The 17,147-nt window shown below is 41.4% G+C and overlaps 1 pseudogene; it reads left to right on the forward strand.

Moving 5' to 3' along the window:
- The first annotated feature begins 2,613 nt into the window (after positions 1 to 2,613).
- Positions 2,614 to 17,147, forward strand: part of LOC140682051 (dynein axonemal heavy chain 5-like) — a 37,399-nt pseudogene continuing 22,865 nt past the window's right edge.

Raw genomic sequence — 17,147 nt, forward strand, 5'->3', positions numbered from 1 at the left:
GACTCCCGTATGATCTGCATAAAAGCAGCACTCCTCTTTCAGGGCTGCACACAGTCCTCCTTGTTGCATGAACAAGAGGTCCAGCCCTCGCCTATTTTGTAAAACTACTTCTGAAAGCGAAGAGACTGATTTCTCTAGATAGGAGATGGATTTCTCGATCCTCTGCAGGTCCTCGTCGATGGTCATTTGCAGATGAGAGAGTCCGTGCTGCTAGGTTGCGATGGCTGAGACACCCGTGGCTGTGCCAGCTGCTCCCAGGCCAAGCAGCATTGCGATGATTAGTCTGTCAGGTTCCTTGAGAAGATGGTATATCTCTTCGTCTGAGTGATACAGGACCTTGGGGACAATCAGAACTTGGACACAGAAATCGATCGAGTTATTAAATTTGGCAAGGAACACGCAAGGGCTCACTCCGGACCTCTGGCAAACCCACATCCCAGATGCAGATGGGATCACCCACTTGTTCGTTTTTCTGTTGGGCCTGACAACTTTAGTGCAGAAGTTGCCTTTCTGCTTTGCTAAGGTTGCATTTCCACAACATCTGCCCTGTCCTGTGATTTGATTCAGGGTGATTCCTCTGTGGGGAGTGTCCCATCTGCACTGGTGGGGGGCACTGGCTGTGGAGTAACTGAAGGGGGTGTCTAAAGCAATGCCTTCGTAGAAAGGGGGTTTAACGTAATAGCAAAGCTAACAGGGGTTAGTCAGGTTTGATTAGGTTTCGCTTAGGGTTAGAGAGGTAGCTTCTAAACAGGTTGGCTATGTGGAACACGAAGGACGGGGTGTTTGCTGTGGTGACCTCTTTGAACACCTTGTCACTTGAAAGATGTTGCATGACCCACTTAAATGGCTGGTGAGGGTAGTGGCCTGGGTCAGCTTGCCCCCCGGCCACAAGCCCTTACCAGTAAAATTGCATAAAGACACTGTGCATGTCTGGGTCTCACTGGTGTCTCACTGGTGTGGGACTCTCTGGTTTTCTCTGGTGGCTTGGTGGTCCGTCATATCCCTCTGGAGCAGGGGTGTATGCGTCACGGGGACGGTCCACAAGCGTGTCCTGCAAACAAAACTCACAGCTTTTCCATTAGTTTCGTTCTGAAGGTCAGTTTTATTGGCAGCAGTGGGTGTGTTTGGGGTGGCGGCGCTGCGGCGGGCTGCCGTGCCGGCTGGGGGCAGTTCATCGCGATGTGACCTGCCTCACCACACTTGAAACACGCTGTGGCACTGGTCAGGGTGCTTTTCCAAGCTCAGGACAGCCCTCCCACCCCGTTCACTGGGGGGGCTTCTTTGCATTTCCAGTGTCGGGGCCACAGGGCTTGGGGAAAAATCGAGCAGTCTGCTCTTGTGTCTGCCCAAAGCTGGAGCCCTATTACGTGGGGGCCCTGACTGCCATAAAGGCGGCATGTCCCCCACACCCACGGGGGCTCCTTCCCTATTTTCATGGCCAGGGCCACCCAGGGGTCTTGTTCTGGGGCGTCCCCTGCTGACCCTGCGGCACAGGCGCTGTCTGCAGTGGTAGTGGGTATGAGGGTACCGTGGGCTGTGTTTGGAAAATCTGCAATTGTGTCGCTGGCAGGGGTATGAAGTATGAGGGCTCCCCGCCCCACTGAGGGTTGGCATAGGTGAGCCGCCTTGTATTTGCGGTGGGAGGGGGCTGAGTGCAGTCCGCACTCCCCCCTCCCCTGTCCCCTTCCCCTGGGGCCGGGACCCGCATTCCTTGGCGAGATGCCCTTTTCTCCCGCAGCCCCAAAAGGATATTATTCCCCAGCTGGTAAACTGGGTTGGTTAGTATTGTGACCGCTTTTCGGTGCGGCTTAGAGTTTTACTTGGTGTTGTCTTAAATCGCCTTGGCTCTGTTTTCTCCGTTTCGGAGTTCCGGCCGGCTCCCGCCGGCTCCTCCGAGCCGGCAGAGCTGCTGCCGTGCTCCGAGTCGGAAGTCGAATGCCGGCGCACTTCCGGGGCTCGGTGCCTTTTTGTTCGGCTCAGAGCTCTCTCCTCCCCGCGGGGGTGGCGCCGCTCTTGCCCCCCCCGGCTTGCCCTGCCTCCCGCAGGGGGTGGTTTCTCCCTTAAATGGTAGCAGCCTCAGGCGCAGCTGCCGATTGGCTCTCTGCCCTCTGCCGCTCTCCTCCTCTTTCTCCCGCGCACGCGCATTCCTGAAATCGCGCACTTCCCGGGTTTTCGCGCCGAGACCGGCCGCGTCCCGCCCCTCTCCGTGGCAGCCAGCGCCATTTTCAAAGGGGCAGCGTGGCCGCGCGGTTAGCGTCTCCACCCGAGCCGCGGTTTCTGCGACTTTGGCTTCTCCTGCCAGCTCCTGCCAGAAGCACTCCGCGCGCCGCTGCGCCTCCGACATCGGGTCGCGGACCAGCGGCGGCGGCGGGACAGACGGGGAAGATGCGGTTTTTCGCGGGGTTTCCGCGGCAGGGGTTGGGCTCTGATCTGAGGAAGGGGGTGACGCGCCGGGCCCCCCCGGGTCTTCGTTCCCGGGCGGATCGTCTTCAGGGACGGTCTGCGCTTCCGCCCCCACCCCGAGCCCGGGTCTAACTAATAAACACATACGCGCTGCGCTCCGCGTCTCCTGCTTTTCTATTGCTCTGCGCGGGGCTTTCTTTACTTTGCCCCATGCCGTAACGCTCTTGTCACTGCCTGAGGATTTTGTTTCCCCGGCCAGCGTGGCTGTGCACTTTTCCCATATTCCCGGATGCATGGCATCCATAGGGCATTCGGTTGCCCCAAGCTCAAGCAGCCTCACTATAGCAAGATTAAAGTCCTTGAGCTTAAATTCGATACTCCATTGCTCATAACTCACACTCGCGACCCTGGTGATGCTGTCCATGACGCTCGCGGGTCATGGGACGTCTCCCTGCGCCAAGATACGGTTTGACCGCTCCGGCCGCTGATTTTGTCCAGGCGTATCCCGCTACCCGAGCGAATTTTCCCGGGTTTCGGCACCAAATATGTTGCCTTTGTAAAAGACAACGGCGACCTGGTTCTAAGAGGCAGCACGGCGGTCTGGCCTCTCCAGACCGCTCGGGCTATCGACAAAGACGCTTGCACCAATGTGGCGGACGATCGAAAGCCTTTATTATCTCATCTCATGGGTTTAAATAGTCTTGGGGGTCTTTGCTACGTCACAGGGGGGTTGTGGGGTCTCAAGGGTTAGTCGGGAGTGGAATACTACTGAGGCAGGTGTGGTCACACGCTTTTGGGGTTAATAGATAACGTGGGGCAGGGAGAGGGGGGAAGGGTCTCTCTTTCCGTCACATCCCGTGATCTTCCGTTCGCCTGTCCCTACTACTACACGTGTCTCGCAGGGAGAAAGCTTTCCAGCACAGTGCACATATCCCGCTCTTGCCCAGAAACATGGATTTGCTGAACACGCCCCAAACACTGCTCTTTCCTAGGCGAGCTTCAAACTGCTGTCAGACGTCTCTGCTCTCTGTTTTCCGGTGCCCAGCTCGTTGCAGTAGAGTGCACAGCCCACCCTGGCATTCAGTGCACAGTGAAAGCAATAGCAAAACACCAGCAGCTGCTCACTCCTAAACACAAGGCGCTGTCTATGTCCTTGCTTCCTGATAAACTCAGCGCAGCCCTTCTTTTCTGCAGCTGCCTTCGAGTTCTCTGCATCTGGAGGATCAGGGCACGAACAAGAATTCTCCAGGACGTCTACATCAAAAGGAAGTCAAAACTTAGGAAAGTCGTCTTGGAACACCTGCCATAAGCATGCCAGCGGTGAATTGAACGGGCAGGCAGCTGCAGCCACCGTCCTCTAGGAGTCCCAAGGCTGAGCACACAAGCCGGCTTCGTTCTTCGCCTCTCAGAAGCCAACCCCTCTCCCCGGCTCCCGGAGGCGAAGAAGCGGCTGCTACGTGCACAGCTGGCGTGAATCGCAGTTGTAGGCTGCAAAGTGCGGCTTCGGTGGAAAGACGCCTGGAAGCGGCGCTTCCCTCCGGACAGCTGCAGAGAGCCATAGTCCGCATCTCTAGTGGACTGCGTCATAGCGAAAAGCTTTTACAGCCTGTCTAGCAGGGAGAAACCTTGCCAGCACAGTGCACATATCCCGCTCTTGCCCAGAAACATGGATTTGCTGAACACTCCAAAAACACTGCTCTTTCCTAGGCAAGCTTCAAACTGCTGTCAGACGTCTTTGCTCTCTGTTTTCCGCTGCCCAGCTCATGTCAGTAGAGTGCACAGCCCACCCTGGCATTCAGTGCACAGTTAAGGCAATTGCAAAAAACCAGCAGCTGCTCACTCCCAAACACAAGGCGCTGTCTATGTCCTTGCTTCCCGACCAACTCAGCGCATCCCTTCTTTTCTCCAGCTGCCATTGAGTTCTCTGCATCTCGGAAGATCAAGGCCCGCACAAGAATTCTCCAGGACGTCTGCATGAGGACAAAGTCAAAACCCAGGAAAGTCCTCCTGGTACGCCTGCCATAAGCATGCCAGCGGTGAATTGAACGGGCAGGCAGCTGCAGCCACCGTCCTCTAGCAGTCCCAAGGCTGAGCACACAAGCCGGCTTCGTTCTTCGCCTCTCAGAAGCCAACCCCTCTCCCTGGCTCCCGGAGGTGAAGAAGCGGCTGCTACGTGCACCGCTGGCGTGAACCGCAGTTGTAGGCTGCAAAGCGAGGCTTCAGCGGAAAGACGCCGGGAACCGGCGCTTCCCTCCGTACAGCTGCGGAGAGCCGTAGTCCACGTCTCTAGTGGACTGCATCATAGCGAAAAGCTTTTCCAGCGTGTCTCGCAGGGAGAAAGCTTTCCAGCACAGTGCACGTATCCCGCTCTTGCCCAGGCGCATGGATTTGCTGAACACTCCAAAAACACTGCTCTTTCCTAGGCAAGCTTCAAACTGCTGTCAGATGTCTGTGCTCTCTGTTTTCTGCTGCCCAGCTCGTTGCAGTAGAGTGCACAGCCCACCCTGGCATTCAGTGCACAGTGAAGGCAATTGCAAAAAACCAGCGGCTGCTCACTCCCAAACACAAGGTGCTGTCTATGTCCTTGCTTCCTGACAAACACAGCGCAGCCCTTCTTTTGTGCAGCTGCCATCGAGTTCTCTGCATCTTGGAAGCTCAGGGCATGAACTGGGTTTTTTGGCTGCAGAAGAAATTTTAGGTTCTCATGTGGTAATGTTCCTTGGTATGGGTCTCATTAAAGGATCTATCTGATATAAGCACCTTTTTGCCTTAATTGATTATCATAAGACATTGTTTCCAGCTTAAATTTGCTTATTTTTTTTTACCCTGGTAAAAAAAAATCAGAAAAACGTCAGAAGACTTTTTTAAAGTGTGATGAGTATTTGTTAACCTTTTTTTTTTAGATCATACATCACTTTAAACTTTATGGAAAATCTGAAACTCTTATATAGAACAGCAGGAGTGCAAGGCAAAGGCACCTGTTTTCTTTTTACAGACAATGAGATCAAAGATGAGTCTTTCTTAGAATACTTGAAGAATGTCATCAGGGGAGGTAAGATGGTCAATTTTTCGCTTTTTAAAATTCAGAATTTTGAGGTAAAAGAGCATAATTTTTTTGAATATTTTGGTTTAGGTTGAAGTGTACACTTCCAAAAACTAGAACTCAAGTGCTTTTTGTCATTAGAGTTGTATTAAAAATGAATGCAGTCTACGAAATCTACGAAATCCTAGGTCACACCAAGAGAAGCTATTTTAAGGGACATGAGAACAGCTTAAAAAAAATAAAATTTAGACTTGAGAAATATTACTGGTGTTTTTAAAAGTTTTCTGTTAAATTTACTATTAGTATACAGTTAGTTTTTGTATGGTAAATTTATGTCCAGAATTGATGGGGTTTATTGATTTTATTTACTTATTTACTATTTCAGGGTTATGCTTCAGAGTAATTACTACTAGTTATTAGAATATAAAGATAAAGAAGGAAAGCTATTGGAGGGTGGAATTTAAAATTTACAGCAAGTTACATTTCAGTCTATTTAATGGAATAACTTCATGGAATAACTTAAAACTTCTTGTTAAAGAAGCTGGGGGGGGGTACTAATATCTTCAGTGTCTGAGATTTGTGTCCCTTCCTACAATAATGTGTATTAAAAGAACCTCATGATGTATCCTCTATTTTGGATAATCTCAAGAAGCATGAAAAACCTTCCTTCTTCCCAAAGGTGTCAAACTTATTTGCACGTGATGAAGTAGATGAGATCATTAGTGACCTCATTCCCTCCTTCAAAAAGGAGCATCCACAAAGACCTCCAACCAGTGAAGCTCTGTATGACTATTTCATGGCCAGAGTCTATCAGAACCTTCACGTAGTTCTTTGCTTTTCACCAGTAAGTGAAAAATTCTGAAATAGGGCCCTGAAGTTCCCTGCTCTCATTTCTGGATGCACTATAGATTGGTTCAGCCGATGGCCTAAGGATACTCTGGTGGCAGGCATGTATAGGATTTTTCTTTGCAGACACATAATTTTCTTATCAGTGGTCATGTAGCTGTTTTAATTGTGTTGAATTTTAACAAAATAAATCCTTGATTCTAAAATTTGATGTAGACATTTTCTTCTTTAAAGACTGTTTTATTAAGCTGTTGAAATATTTCTAACAGAGAAATGGTTTTGAACACAGTTTAAAAAAAAATCCCCATGAAGATGTCTTTAAAGTATTTGTAAAGAAGGCAAATAAACTAAAGAAAGAGATTATTTATTAATATGTCTGTGATAGGGCATACAGAGGAATGCTGTGATTACCCAGTCCTTGGTAGGTAGCAGCTAGGTTCAGCGTGAAAAAGCAGTTGCACACTTTGGCGATGAAGAATGACAGATCCTTGGCTGTACTTTTTACTGACAAGTGTGGAATAATATTCAGAATCTGACTGTGAAGAGTAAAGAAGACTAAGTTTTCAGGAGCTGGGTGAAAGCTAAGATACTTCATGCTGACTTGTTTTATAGTGACTTGTTTATAAGCTAAGATGTTTTTGTAAATATTTACTAACATTTAGGCTTTCTTTCTTTCCTAAGTGTCTGAACACTTCCTGTCCTCATTTGATATGGACTGCACTGCTGATACAAAGATGGAAATTTGTGCAGTGTGTGGGCTCATTCCAGGATGGAGTGGCAGAAAAATGTTCTGATTACTTTCAAAGATACAGACGTTCTACACATGGGACTCCCAAATCCTACCTGATTTTTATTCAGGGATATAAAACCACATACAAAGAAAAGCATGCTGAAGTGCAAATATTATCAAACAGGTAGACTACTCAGGTTACTTCTGGTTTTCTGTAGTTTTCTTCCCCAGGTATCATATTCTGATATGTTTCATTTTGATGCATGGCTTGTCTCCTCACACAGCAAAAAAAAAAAAGGTATTTTTAATTCCTAAAATTATGTGAAGTTGTAACTTATTCAAATATTGTAGTTGCTCTTGTCATATAAGATAAAGACTACATATATTTGGGGGGGCAGGGGGGAAGAGTAGTGATGCATGAAAAATAGAGGTAGAGGGAATATGAGGTGAATATAAACGATACCCATATGTTTCTAAAGAGTAAAAGAAGGCATCTACATGTAATTTTATATTATATTGATAATAGCATTTAATTTGTCAGGTGGCAAATTTTGTTTCCTAAGTGGACACTTGTAACCTCCTGTTATGAATATGTAAGGAATGTCCTAAGTAGTTTTATGAGCACAGAGCCTTACTTAAACTCCTGAGCTTTTTATTCATGCATTATTAAGGTGGTTTTGATATACTTATTTCTATTTTCAGATGCTTTATTAAAGTAATGATATCTATTTGCTGATATATCTTCATGTCAGGAGCACCCAGCTGTAATGTAAAAGTAGCAATCAGTGCATCAGTTGGTATCACCCTTAAGAAAAACTGCCTTTTCAGTTTTGAAAGATTGTCAAAAAGAACTGGAAACCTTAAAGAAAGGCTTAAACTTGTTTATTTGGTTTTGAAACAATCTCTGTCTTCAAAGTCAAATTGAGTTTGAAACCTGTAGTTATGTTAGGGGTGAAGACTTGTACAACAGAAGGGTGTTGCCCTGTTTTCTACCTTCAGATTTATCAAGTTAGTTCATGGAGTCCAATATCTTCCACTTAAACTTATTTGCACTGTCTGAATTTGTCAGCAGTTACACTTTGTCTGTTCTCCTGTGTGAGAACCCCGGGATTGATTCGGGGCTCTCGTGTGGTGGTAAAGTCTCTCCTCCAACCCGTGCTTCCAAAGAAAAACTCCACAGCCTCTTGTTGTTCGGTCTCAAGGTAGTTTATTGCTAGCTATCTAAAAGATTGTCCTCGCCCGCTGCGGCTGCTTTGGTCTGCGGCCCAGGCAGAGACACACACACTCCTGACACCCTCACTGTCCGGTGTCTCCGTCGTCTCTCTCCCCGCCCAAAGCTGCTACTATCTTTTATATGATATATTACGTGTTATATGTTTATAGATTTTCCCCAATACCTACTATCTATGTTACAATGTGCTTTTCTACTCTAAACCAATCTGTGAATGCCAACATCACCAAGAACATGGAGGTAAGGAAGAAGAAGGAGGAAGAATAGGATCAGGCCCACTTTCCTCCATCTTAGAACTCCTGACCCCCCTGTACAAAGTCAAAACCCCCCTGTACAGGTACTAAAACCCCCCTGTACAATACTAAAAAATTTTACCCTCTAATTTGTGACTACTTTTACTATACCATCTAACACTCTGTGACTGCTTGTTCCACCCTCAAAGTTGGTAATTCATTCCATGGTTAAAACTCAAAATCACAGCTGTTTTCAGCTGCTTGCCAGGGTCTAAAATGCTTCTGACCAAGGCCTGGAACCTCTAAAAATGTCTGAGGGACATTTTGGGTTCCGACACTCCTGTATTTGTTCAGCTGTCCAAGTACTGCATAGCCTTCACAACAGCAGTCTCTCTAGAGGCCTTGTAAGCTGTCTGAAAGGTCCCGGGTGAAGAATTTCTGATAGAAAAAAAGCACTGTTGAAAGGGCATTTTAATGCTGAATCAGAGAGGTCTTATCTCAATACTATTTATCTTTTCCTCTCTTTTGTTTGGTCTTGGTTTCTTTTCAGTTTCCATTTCAAATACAAAATATTGATTGGTTATAATTTTCAGAATTTCGGTGATCAGAAAATGCTTTCTGCTGTATGGAACTCAGTTCTTTGATTATTGGCTCAAGAGGGACAGTGAGCAACATTTCTAGAATAACACGTAGGATTTTTATGCAATGATAAAGGCATACTGTTTGATCAGAGGCAGGTAAAATTTCAAGCCACAAACTTTATTAATGTACTTTATTGTCCACTTTATTGATTCTGAAGATATCAGAAATGTAAAATTCCTGTCCAAGTTTTATTTTTGGTGTAAAACATAACTTGCAATTGTTCATTTTGATTGATATGATTTATTCTATAGATGGAAAGTAGAGTGTAAATTACATAGTGAATGAGATGCTTTTTATTTTGCTTTTTGACTTCAGAATAAATACTGCTCTGGAAAAATCGAAAGAGGCCTCTGAGTCAGTGGCTGCTCTAAGCAGAGAACTGGAGGTAAAAGAAAAGGAACGTCAAATTGACAATGAAAAAGCTGACATGGTATGTACAGCCTTCAAAGTGTATTGTTTGATTTTTTTTTCTTCTTTTATTTATTCTCTTTTGAAAAGATGAATCAATTAAAATGAAGTTAATTGTTGGAAAGAAAGGATCTTGGAGAAAATGATGTTATTTGAGTTTTCTGAAATTGGAGAGATATGATTTTACAACAAAAACTTTTAACTACGGCATGTGGGTTTTCTTACATTCTAGGTATTGAAAGAAGTTACTGTAAAAACACAGGCTGGTGAGAATGTGAAGGGTGATGTTCAGAAAGTGAAAGACAAAGCCCAAGCTATTGTAGACAGTATCACAGCTGACAAAGCCATTGCTGAAGAGAAGCTGGAAGCTGCCAAACCTGCTTTGGAAGAGGCAGAAGCAGCCTTACAGGTCAGTACTTGGACCATGTATAACATTTCCACTAAGAAGGTGGATGTCAGAAATACAAAATTGCAGGTGCATTGCATAACTCTTCACTTGATAGAAAATAAATATATGTATTTTGAGGCTTTTTAGGTTCAGTTTTGTTTTTCTTTTTTCACATGAGTACCAACCCCAAAATAGTCCCTTTTCAGAGAAGGGCAAGTTTTAACTTTCTTTGAAACTGTAATTGAATATAGCATGTGCCACAGGTTAGACTAGTAACTGAAAATTGATACTATCATTAAACAGCATGTGTGCAATGAGTGAAGTGCTGTCCATGTAAAATCAGTTGTAATTCCATCCAAATCCAAACCTTCTATTTTAAGTTTTCACGAAGAAATTGCATTTTCAATAGGTTTTCTGCTCTACTATTTTCTGTCTTTAAAAAAAATATATTTTCTTAGGGGTTGTAGCATTATCAAGACTTCATTTCCTTCACCATACTTTTCTTGTACAGCTTTTTTAATAGAATGTCCATATATTTAAGATTAAAAAATTAATATTTGTTGATCTTGCATAATATTTATCTTTGTCTGCTCAGCTGACTTTATAGGAGGATGTGCCTCAAGACATTTTACCGTGAGCAGTACTAGTGGAATCTGAAATACACCTGTTAGACGCTAGCAAGGAGCGCACATCTCAAGAAATGGAAAAGTATGAAGTAAAAACATGAAGGATAGACAAACCTCAAAGGGTTTTATGTAGATTTGCTGGAAATTATACTTTTCCATTTGAGAGGCTTGTTGTGATGGTTAAAGAATGGCATGATTAGCTTTAGAATCTAGTGTAGAAGAATTTTTATGGCTCTTCTGAATGTAAGACTTCATTTTGAGTGAGACATGTTTAATAGCCTCTAACTGCCATGATGCTTAAAGGGTAGAGTGCAAAAGTCTAAATGAAGGGGGATGACCTGACAGCTGGAGAAGGTGTGTATTATAGGACCTTGGTATGTAGCCACAGGAAAAAGGTTAAAGAGCTAGCAACAACAAAACAGCAAACCTGGTAGTGGGCAAGCATTCTGACAAGTGAAAAATAAGCAATGTTAATTAGTCAGCATCTGCAGTATAAAAAGGGTACCAGTATGATGGGTCTGGACCTGTATCTTATTAAAGGTTACTTTCTGCTTTTGACTAAAATGGCTGAACCAAAACAATACTGCTCTTCTAGAAATGCAGGGTGCTAATAACTGAAAACCTGATTTCAAGAAAAAGTGAAGCTGGCATTATTGTAAAACTTCTCAATGGGAAAAAGTATTTGGGCTTAATCTTAAAATTTTTGACTTTTCTTTATTAAATTGCTTTGCTTATGTCTAAAGGGGGAAGGCAAACTGTCATAAAAAGCGATCTAGCAGAATGTGTCTATGTATTCTCAGCATTCATTCATTCATTCATTCATTCATTCATTCATTCATTCATTCCCTCCTTTAAGCAAGAATCTTCTCTGTATGGGTCTGCACTTTTCAAAAATGAATCTCATAATCATTATGGATTTGCAAATTTGAGCTAGGGATTCCTATAGTAGAATTCTGGTTGCAGAGTAGGTAAATGCCTATTAAAATATTTGGTAAATAGAAAAGTCATTACCCAGATGAAAAAAAAAAGTGATTAGCTATTTTACTCAATTTTTTAGCATCTTTTAAGAATGATAAGTGCTACATTAAGAGAAAGGTAGGTACACAGCATCTTATAAGCATTTCTAAACATATAGTGAGATTAGTTTTTTAAAGTTTGAGTAAGAATTGTCAGAGTTCAGTAAAACTTTGTAGCACTTTGCCCTGTAATAAATATAGCACATTAAATGGAAAACTATAGACAAATGAATAAATGAATAAAATTTAAATGTGATATTTTTGCCACAACTTGTATTTTAGAAAAAAAAAAAAAAAAAAAAAAAAAGGCTGAGCTGAATTTCCTAACAGTCACAAAGAAAGACTCGGCAAAGTTTTCACACAGATATCTGGAAAATCTCTGATGAATTATTTCGTGCACAGTGAACCCAACAAGCAGCAAAATATTGAAGGGAAACAAAGGGCTGGCAGAGGGAAGGCGATCTGGATGGTCTGCAGTGTAATTAAAATCTGCCTCCGTGAATTCCCAGTGAGGTATGTGCTAGGCTAGAAGCAAGATGTCATGACACTGACAGGAATCTGTTGCTTACTCTTTGGGCTGTCGTGTACTTGGACTTATTAAACTGCCTGTAAATAAGCAAAACAACTGCTCAGAGTTGTGTGTGTTGCAGGAGGGGTCTGCCCATCAGCTGCTCCCATTGTTCAGTGGTTTTATTGCTTTGTATGTGGTGCAGTAAACACTGCTGCTCAAATTGAGTCTTCTCTAAGGAGACATCTTCAGCAGACTTTTCTGTGTTTTCTGATTCATGATGTAGAGTTATGAGTTACAGTGTTATACTTGCACCCTAGGCTTATTTAGCCTTACTTGTTAGGGCCTAGGTTTTAATACCTTATTATAATATATTTTTCTATGGCCTCCTTCTATGCCAGGAATATTCCTGGTAAGATGTACTAGGAGATACAAACATATAGATATACCAGGCCTTCTCACTGGTTTCCTTAATTTACCTTCATTTGCTGGATGTCAACAAAAAGCATTTTCTTTCTAGATACAGTTTCTGGTCAATATGTTCACATTTAAAAAACAAGTAAAATTTCAAGATATTTCTGATTTGCTCTTTTTTATTGTCAAAAAAGTTCATGGTAATTTTGAGCTTTAAGGTGTGGGAATGCTGTGCTGAGGTTTCCTAGGAGTTGATAGGAGTAAGTAGTGAAAATCTGATTGGGGGAGGTCCTTCTAGCTTCATGCTTTTTAGAGGTAAAAATAGCATATATATATTTTTTTCTCCCATTGCTTAAGTTCACCATTAAGTTGGTGAACTTATGCCCCATGTTTTATTAACTAAACAGTAACTGCTTTGCCCTTTGTTTCAATTCCTAGACAATAAAACCTGCAGATATTGCCACAGTGGGCACACTTGGTCGACCTCCTCACCTCATCATGCGTATTATGGTCTGCGTGCTGCTGCTCTTCCAGCGTAAAGTCAACCACGTGAAAATTGATCAGGAAAAACGCTGTACTGTCCCACTGTGGCAAGAGTCGCTGAAGCTGATGACAACAGGGAACTTCTTACAGAGTGTACAGGTGCTTGTGCAACCTTTTCCTTATTTTTTTTTTTTTAAGGGACAATGTTTTCCCTGGTGCTCGTAGGAGAACAAATGTGCAAGGGAAATCACACAAGAGATCTGAAATGATAAGGACTTAAGAATAAATATGTCAGGATGAAATAAACTTTAATCCTTCTTAAAAAGTCATGTTATAAATCAACTGTAATTTTTGCTAAGTAAGGCAATACATTTGTTTTAGGTGACAAATGACTCAAAGCCTGAAGCATTTGGTTTTGATAGGCATTAGTTATTTGCTTCATTAAAGCTGATAAAAACCCTATTTTTTTCTGGTATTTAACTTTTCATTAATTTTCAACATTTCAACTTGTGCACTGGTTTGGAAAAGCATAGATGGTTATTAGGATGAACACAACCACAATCCCAGCTTTTAAAATTTGGGATTTTTTTGGTTCACAGGATTTGTCTAGGGAAATGGAAAGACTAACTAACTGGTAAACAAATCCTTTTTCATAACTAAAAACGAATAATATTATGATTTATCTATTTGGAATAAATGGTATATCTCCCTGTTCCACTGAGTGTTATCATCCCTGATTTCTGCATTTTGAGTTTACTTAATTTGTCACTGGTCTAGTAGGAGGCTTGAGCAGCTTTGTATGGTTGGTAGGGGCATGGATGTTATCTATGAAGTATTCACATTGCATCTACTTGTAAAGATTTTTAATTTTCTAAAGGACTTCAACGATTAATTTCACTCATGCTTAATTAAACCTATTTGTGCTTCAGGGAACAGCTCTTTTTCAAGTTTGGGATTGGGTTTCATTATACATTGTAAATAAATTTGAAAGAGAAAATTGAGAGCTTTTCAGGAGGAAAAAGGAAAAATATGCTTTATCAAGAAAAGAGTAAAAATAAATTCTTTAAAAATTAAACACATTCCAGTAATTAGAAAAAGTAATTTAAAGGTAAGATAGATGGCTTTTGACCTTTGAAAGGATTGTCTTGCAGAATGTATGTTTTTGAACTAAAATTTAGCGCTTCATTTTCTTTTTGAAGATTGTTAAAACTTATTCTGTATTAAGCAAAACAAAACTTCTAGCAGGACCAGTGATATTTTGAAACAATTATTAGCTGTGTAACAGGAATAGTGAGTTGAGATAGCGAAGGTCATAAATGAAAGTAAACGTTTTTCCATTTCGTAAAGTGGAATGACTTTAATAAAGGTCTCAAAGATACATGTGACAAATAATTTCATATTAGTTATTTGTAAGAAATACTTGTGATCTTTCTAGTGTTCTATGTATTCTGAAATGCATGTATATATAATTTACACTTGCTGCACATGTTTTGTATCTTGCGCTTTCAAAAATTTTTTTCAGCAATTTCAGAAAGACACAATTACTGAAGAAGTGGTAGAACTTTTGAGCCCTTATTTTGAAATGGCGGACTACAACACTGAGACAGCCAAGAGAGTATGTGGAAATGTTTCTGGCCTTTGCTCATGGACGAAAGCTGTGGCAGTATTTTTTCCATCAACAAAGAAGTATTACCTTTGAAGGTACGTCTGTTTGTCAAAGACACCCTCTGCTCCTCATCCTCACCTGTTTGCGCTTGAGGATTTAATCTGTGGGAAACTTAATCTGCCTTATTTATGGTGGTTATCTGTCTCGAAATTTATTACCTTGAACACTGTACTTCTACAATAAAATATATTTCAAATATACTTCCTCTCGTACATTTGAGTTGTCAAAATTACAAAGGAGATGGTGTGGTTTTATCCCTCCGGACCCCTACTGGATGGGGTTAAAGCATCTGTCATCTAGGTAAATACACTACTGCAAATACTCTACATTATTTTTGAATTAAGTAGAAAAAAGCCTTGAGATTTGGTTCTTTTAATGTTCCAGATCTCAGTTCATAAGAAGATTGTACAGATACTCTTCATCTGTGTTATGTAGAGAAAAAAAAACTGGGCCTAAGTAGTTAGAATGAAAGTCAGGAAGAAAGTGGTCAAAAATGTTTAACAGAGAATAGCTTGCATTACACAGGGAATGACTGAGAAGGGAGCAAGAATTGTATTTCAGCCTGGCATATTAATTGGACAAATCAAATAGACTTCTCTTCTGCAAGCCATGTCAGACTAACTTTTGTGTCACATGAAGAATGACTGGCATTCCCAGAAGTATTTTTAATTATTTTTTTTCTAATTGACATTAAGGCAACTGTTCAAGTACAACTGTCCGAAATAAGAATTTAGTTTGTTGTAAAATTCAAATAAAAGGTTTTGCTGAGTTGACATCTCTACTGAAGAGTTTGATTTGGAAATGTAGTACAGGAAAAACTTTCTGATGTGTTATAGCAAATACTTTGAAATTCTCTGTGTATTACTACACATCTGTGGTTTTGTTCTCTGTGGGCTAATTTAGCAATTCAAGAGAAACGCCTAACCAGTGCTATGCTGGATCTGCAAAAAGCTCAAGAAGAACTGGCAGCCAAGCAAGAAGAATTAGATATTGTGCAGGCAGAATATGAAAATGCAATGAGAGAAAAACAGGTGAACTGGCCTTCACAAAAAAGAAGTTTCTAGCCTTGCTTTAAAGAACACTTGGTGTGTTCTTTCAATTTTACTATTATTCCTTGTTGATGGACAGCAGATAAGAGACAGATAGTATTTGAATACTGCCTCTTTGCTTTCTACCTCTCTCCTTTGCCTCTGATCCTCTCCTCTCTTCCCTCCCACCCCTCAAAAACTATTTTATTTGTATTCTTTATTCAGTGCTACTACTGTAACTTCAAATTCCATGTATACTATATGTGTATAATATATTTGAAATTCTGAGTAGAATTCCCCAGAGAAAATAAGTATCAAGAATTTTATATACTATTCAACAACTGCACCAAAATAAAAGTTAAGAACAGGAATATTAAAAAAGAAATACTGAATCATGTTTCTGGGAGATGTTGAGAGTTTGTCCTGATATATTTTTTCCATCTCACATTCCCTCCTCTGCATGGTGATAGAGATATTTAAGAATACATTTCTAACCTGTTGTTTATCCACTGGTTTAATGAGATGTAGAGATTTTTCTGGCCTATCAGACATACTACTGTAAACAATTTCTCTTGGTGCATGGTTTTCTCTAGACTCTGCTGGAAGATGCTGAACGTTGCCGACATAAAATGCAAACTGCCTCAAGTCTTATAAGTGGTTTAGCAGGTGAAAAAGAGAGGTGGACAGAACAGAGTAAAGAATTTGCCATGCAAACCAAGATGTTAGTTGGTAATTTTTTATCCAAACCTTGGAACTTGGAAGCAAGTTGTTTGAATAATAGGGAGTAGTGAAACTGAAAACATTTGAAATGTCCAACTTTTCCTTTGTATGTTAGATCCCTGTCTCAAAAACAAGGGTAATTGTTTTAATTCCCTTGCTAAATTCCTGTTAGGTGAAAAATAAATATAAGGCTAAAGTTCATATTTAAAAAGAAAAGATAAGGGATACTGTGAATGTGGAGACATATATTTGGGACACTAAGATTTTAACTTGACTGATATTTGTAGGTAATAGTCCAAAGAGAGTGAGAGCCAATAAAATGTGTATAACTGAGAATATATATCGAGGTGAGGAAGCCTGATACTCAGGCACTGACATTTATAGGTAGAAATCAATATTTTTAACTGCAGTTACTAATGTTCATAAGAATTTGCTTCTTAGAAGGTCATGATTAGGTTTTTAAATTTGTACTTGTAAACTAAAGTACTTTGTGATAAATAATTGGTTCATTACTTAGATCAATCAATTAAATTTATCTCATCATTTACTGTGGGCTGAACTTTCTTCTTTACTTTTTACCTGGAAAGGCTACAAAAAGCAGCCTTGTTGTATGGGTTGCATTATAGTAACTAAATTGTGGTTTATTTGCGACTATAATATATATATGTGTATTAACTTATTAAAAATCTGGGATACCTTCCCTACATATTCATCCTATTTCTTTTATAGATAACTTGAAAGTGTCCAAAAAACACTAGCTCA

Source organism: Taeniopygia guttata, chromosome W (assembly GCF_048771995.1).
Source record: "Taeniopygia guttata chromosome W, bTaeGut7.mat, whole genome shotgun sequence".
Classification (NCBI taxonomy): Eukaryota; Metazoa; Chordata; class Aves; order Passeriformes; family Estrildidae; genus Taeniopygia; species Taeniopygia guttata.